The sequence below is a fragment of the Somniosus microcephalus genome, chromosome 4 (assembly GCF_052327205.1).
Source record: "Somniosus microcephalus isolate GS21.2 chromosome 4, FLI_Smic_1.0, whole genome shotgun sequence".
NCBI classification, from domain to species: domain Eukaryota; kingdom Metazoa; phylum Chordata; class Chondrichthyes; order Squaliformes; family Somniosidae; genus Somniosus; species Somniosus microcephalus.
In genome coordinates this window covers 316,225,774-316,231,773 of record NC_140990.1, presented here as the reverse complement: position 1 = coordinate 316,231,773, position 6,000 = coordinate 316,225,774, and positions in this window count along the sequence as shown.

Genomic DNA, 6,000 nt, shown 5'->3' with positions numbered 1-6,000 from the left:
TAGGAACCATGGTAGAGGTTGGTGGAACCAAGAGATATTTGGTTGAAATTGGTGACAACATCGGAAGTGTTCATGTCGATCAAATAATCTCTGCTAGAGATGAACCAAGACGTGATCTTGAACCACTCGATCATGAACACATACACGAGTTTGACTCCACTCAGACTTCAGAAACTGAAGTACCAGGTTCAAACAAATCTGAGATAGAAACAGGATCATCTTTGAGTTTGTAACCAAAACAAAACAGCCCGAAAATTGGTTCAACACCAAAACCTTTTGTAAGGAGATCAGGAAGGCTCCGCAAACCTGTTATTAAACTGGATTTGTGGTTCATTTGTAGGATTTGTGTCAGCTGTGGCTCACTCGCCTCTGAGTCAGAAGAGACTTGAGCACAAAAATCTAGCCCGACACTCCAGTGCAGTACTGAGGGAGTGCTGCACTGTCTGAGGTGCCGTCTTTCGGATGAGACGTTAAACCGAGGCCCCGTCTGCTCTCTCAGGTGGACGTAAAAGACCCCACGGCACTATTTCGAAGAAGAGCAGGGAGTTATCCCTGGTGTCCTGGGGCCAATATTTATCCCTCAATCTACATAACAAAAAAAAACAGATTATCTGATCATTATCACATTGCTGTTTGTGGGAGCTTGCTGTGTGCAAATTGGCTGCCGCGTTTCCTACATTACAACAGTGACTACACTCCAAAGGTACTTCATTGGTTGTAAAGCGCTTTGAGACGTCCAGTGGTCATGAAAGGCGATCTATAAATGCAAGTCTTCCTTTCTTTCTTTCTTTCATTTTTAGTTGATTTAAAAGAAAAAAAGCCGGGAGTTTTTGTCATGTGGTACATGTAATGCTGGGAAAGGTGGGACCATAATTTTGTTGTATTTGAGAGGGGAACATGTACATTTTTTTTAAGGGGAAAGCAGTGTCATATATTAGAAACATAGAAACATAGAAGATAGGAGCAGGAGTAGGCCATTCGGCCCCTCGAGCCTGCTCCGCCATTCAATGAGATCATGGCTGATCATCCAGACTCGGTACCCTGTCCCTGCCTTCTCCCCATATCCCTTGATCCCTTTAGCCTTAAGAAATATCACATGGTTTGTCACATGGTTTAGTATGAGCTCTTGGCTAGTAAAGCAAGCACACGAACTAGCAACCCATCCTGCCTCTGTCCTTCATTTGTTTTACACACACACATTACAACATCTAATGGCAGTAAACCACTAACAGGAGAATATGCGGGCCCATCACAGTCTCTCCGCACATTTGAAGGAGAAAACAGTGGGCGAATGTGTGCAGGTTAAACTCTTTGGTCAAATTGATTTTACCCGTGAAGTAATCTGCAGAAGAAGAAAAAAAGAAGACGGGGCCACACAGCACAGCAGTTAAATACAACAGAACACAGAATCACCCCCACGAGGGATTAATCCATCCCCTTTCAGAGATTGTGTTTTTGGAGTCTTGCGAGCAACAGACTCCTTGGCCAGACAGACGTGTTCCCTCAAGGCAAAACGATGCACGTGGATGAAGCGAGTTCCAGTTTGCCCGTGGCGTTCTTTACCTTTTACAGCAGAACTGAAAGCTAGCATTCCGGGACTGCTGTTTTACGCCGATGGGAGGGGGGTTTCTCCCACGGTGTGCAGTCACTTTGTGGGAGGGGGACTGGACTTCTGCAGCTGGCAACGGACTCTTCTTCTGACTTGGTAATCAGAGACACAATAACACTAAAAACTGCATCAGTCTGCACAGAGAAAGACAGCTAATGATATAATGGGCTTATACTCGCTGGAGTTTAGAAGAATGAGAGGGGATCTCATTGAAACTTATAAAATTCTGACAGGACTGGACAGACTAGATGCAGGAAGGATGTTCCCGATGGTCGGGGAGTCCAGAACCAGGGGTCACAGTCTAAAGATAAGGGGTAAGCCATTTAGGACAGAAATGAGGAGGAATTTCTTCACCCAGAGTGTGGTGAACTTGTGGAATTCTCTACCACAGAAGGCAGTAGAGGCCAATTCATTAAATATATTCAAGAAGGAGTTAGATATATTTCTTAAGGCTAAAGGGATCAAGGGATATGGGGAGAAGGCAGGGACAGGGTACTGAACTTGGATGATCAGCCATGATCGCATTGAATGGCGGAGCAGGCCTGAGGGGCCAAATGGCCTACTCCTGCTCCTATCTTCTATGTTTCTATTCCCAGTGTGTAACTATCATCAGAACGGGTGCACAGATGGACCTGCTGTGTAGTTGCAGCATTTTGATTTTTTTTGTCCCCCCTCAGATTTCCAGCATTTGCAGTGTTTCTTTTATTGGTAATCAGAGAGTTGAGTTGTCTACATCTGTCACGCGGTTCACGTTATTCCTACAGACTATATCCCTTGCCATCAGAGGGATCAAACGAATTATTTGAGCTAACAGTTTTGCGGCCGACTGATTGCCTATCTGTCATTTTATTACTTAGTCTCTGTTTTAGATAGGAACGGGAGGAGGCCATTCAGCCCCTTGAGCCTGTTCCGCCGTTCAATTAGATCATGGCTGATCTGTATCTTAACTCCATCTATCCGCCTTGGTTCAGTAACCCTTAATATCCTTGCCTAACAAAATATCAATCTCAGTTTTGAAATTTTCAATTGACCTGAAATTTTCAACAGCTTCTTGGGGGAGAGAGTTCCAGATTTCCACCACCCTTTGTGTGAAGAAGTGCTTCCTGACATCACCCCTGAACGGCCTGGCTCTAAATTTAAGGTTATGCCCTCTTGTGCTGGACTCCCCCCACCAGAAAAAATAATTTCTCTCTATCTACCTTATCAAATCCTTTAATCAACTTAAACAACTCAGTTAGGTCACCCCTTAATCTCTATGCTCAAGCCTATTCTGTGCATCCTGTCCTCATAATCTAACCTTTTAGGCCCATGCCCTTAGATCAAGCTCTCTCTAAACTTGAAATAGGCAAAACTTTGCACTCGTGTCTGTCACACCTACACAAGAAAGGTTTGTCTGTCAAGCCTGTCCTTCTGTAGTCCGTCCATGCCTTCGTCATCTCTAGACTCGACTATTCCAACGCACTCCTGGCCGGCCTCCCACGTTCTACCCTCCGTAAACTTGAGGTCATCCAAAACTCTGCTGCCCGTGTCCTAACTCGCACGAAGTCCCGTTCACCCATCACTCACTGACCTATATTGGCTCCTGGTAAAGCAATGCCTCGATTTTAAAATTCTTATCCTTGTTTTCAAATCCCTCCATGGCTTCACCCCCTCCCTATCTCTGTAATCTCCTCCAGCCCTACAACCCTCCGAGATCTCTGTGCTCCTCCAATTCTGGCCTCTTGAGCATCCCTGATTTTAATCGCTCCTCCATTGGCGGCCGTGCCTTCAGCTGCCTGGGCCCTAAGCTCCCCATAAACTATTTTCTAGTCACTGTTGTAATGTGGGAAACACAACAGCCAAGCTTATGCACAGCAAGCTCCCACAAACAGCAATGTGATGATGACCAAATAATCTGTTTTTGGTGATGTTGATTGAGGGATAAATATTGGCCCCAGGACACCGGGGAAAACTCACCTGCTCTTCTACGAAATAGTGCCGTGGGATCTGTTACGTCCACCCGAGAGATTAGACGGGGCCTCAGTTTAACGTCTTATCCGAAAGACGGCACCTCCGACAGTGCAGCACTCCCTCAGTACTGCACTGGGAGTGTCAGCCTGGATTTCTGTGCTCCTGTCTCTGGGGCGGGACTTGAACTTCTGACTCATAGAAACATAGAAGATAGGAGCAGGAGTAGGCCATTCGGCCCTTCGAGCCTGCTCCGCCATTCAACGAGATCATGGCTGATCATCCAAACCCTAGCACCTGGTCCCTACACCGACAGCCATCCCACCCAAGCCCTATCCCCGTAACCCCGTAACCCCATGTATTTAATCCCCCCTAACACTAAGGGTCAATTTTTATCATGGCCAATCAACCTAACCCGCACATCTTTGGACTGTGGGAGGAAACCGGAGCACCCGGAGAAAACCCATGCAAACACGGGGAGAATGTGCAAACTCCACACAGACAGTCACCCGAGGCCGGATTTGAACCCGGGTCCCTGGCGCTGTGAGGCAACAGTGCTAACCACTATGACTCAGAGGCAAAAGTGCTACCAACTGAGCCATAGCTGAAACATGAGCATTTTGCAGGGTTAAGAACATAAGAAATAAGAGCAGGAGTCGGCCATATAGCCCCTTAAAGCTGCTCCGCCATTCAATAAGGGCATGGCTGATCTTCAACTTAAAGTCCACTTGCCCGCCCGATCTCCATATCCCTTGATTTGTCTAGAATCCAAAAATCTATCTTTCTTAGCCTTGAATATACTCAATGATTCAGCATCCACAACCCTTTGGGGCAGTGAATTCCAAAGATTCACCACCCTCTGAGTGAAGAAATTCCTTCTCATCTCAGTCCTAAATGGCTGACCCCTTATCCTGAGACTGTGACCCCTAGTTCCAGACTCCCCAGCCAGGGGAAACTAACCTCTCACCATCTACCCTGTCAAGCCCCCCTCTCATAATCTTATCTGTTTCAATGAGATCATCTCTCATTCTTCTAAACTCCAGAGGGCATAGGCCCATTCTACACAATCTCTCATCATAAGACTAGAGAGGGTACAGAGGAGATTTATGAGGATGTTGCCAGGACTGAAGGATTTTAGCTATCAAGAAAGATTGTATAGGCTGTGGTTGTTTTCTTTGCAGCAGAGGAGGCTGAGGGGAGACTTAATTGAGGTGTATAAAATTATGAGGGGCCTAGATAGAGTGGATAGGAAGGACCTATTTCCCTGAGCAGAGAGATCAATAACCAGGGGGCATAGATTTAAAGTAATTGGTAGAAGGATTAGAGCGGAGTTGAGGATGACTTTTTTCACTCAGAGGGTGGTGGGGGTTTGGAATGCATTGCCTGAAAGGGTGGTGGAGGCAGAAACACTCACCATATTTAAAAAGTGCTTGGATATGCGCTTGAAGTGCCGTAACCTATGGGGCTATGGACCAAGAGCTGGAAAGTGGGAGTAGACTAGACAGCTCTTCTTCGGCCAGCACAGATGTGATGGGCCGAATGGCCTCCTTCTGTGCTGTAAATTTCTATGATTCTATGACAACCCACTCATCAACAACAACATGTATTTATATAGCGCCTTTAGCGTAGTAAAACGTCCCAAGGTGCTGCACAGGAGTAATTTAAGACAAGAAAATTTGACGCTGAGCCATTAGGGCAGATCAAGGAGGTAAGTTTTAAGGAACGTCTTAAAGGAGGAGAGAGAGACGGAGAGGTTGAGGGAAGGAATTGCTGAACTTACAGCCTAGGCAACAGAAGGCATGGCCACCAAAGGTTGAGCGATTATAATCAGGGATGCTCAAGAGGACAGAATTAGAGGAGCGCAGATATCTCGGGGGGGTTGTGGGACTGGAGGAGATTACACAGATAGGGAGGGGGCGAGGGTGGGTGTGCGAGGCCCAGGAATCGATCGAGTTCCATCGGAGATGGTTGTCACTATAGGTGGTGATGCGCGGCGAGGCGAGGCAACCTTTTGTCAAAAGTTTGAAGAATGAGAGGGGATCTCATTGAAACTTATAAAATTCTAACAGGACTAGACAGACTAGATGCAGGAAGGATGTTCCCGATGGCAGGGGAGTCCAGAACCAGGGGTCACAGTCTAAGGAATAAGGGGTAAGCCATTTAGGACAGAGATGAGGAGGAATTTCTTCACCCAGAGAGTGGTGAACCTGTGGAATTCTCTACCACAGAAGGCAGTAGAGGCCAATTCATTAAATATATTCAAGAAGGAGTTGGATATATTTCTTGAGGCTAAAGGGATCAAGGGATATGGAGAGAAGGCAGGAACAGGGTACTGAATTTGGATGATCAGCCATGATCGCATTGAATGGCAGAGTAGGCTCGAGGGGCCGAATGGCCTACTCCTGCTCCTATCTTCTATGTTTCAAAGGTAGCTGATGGTGCAT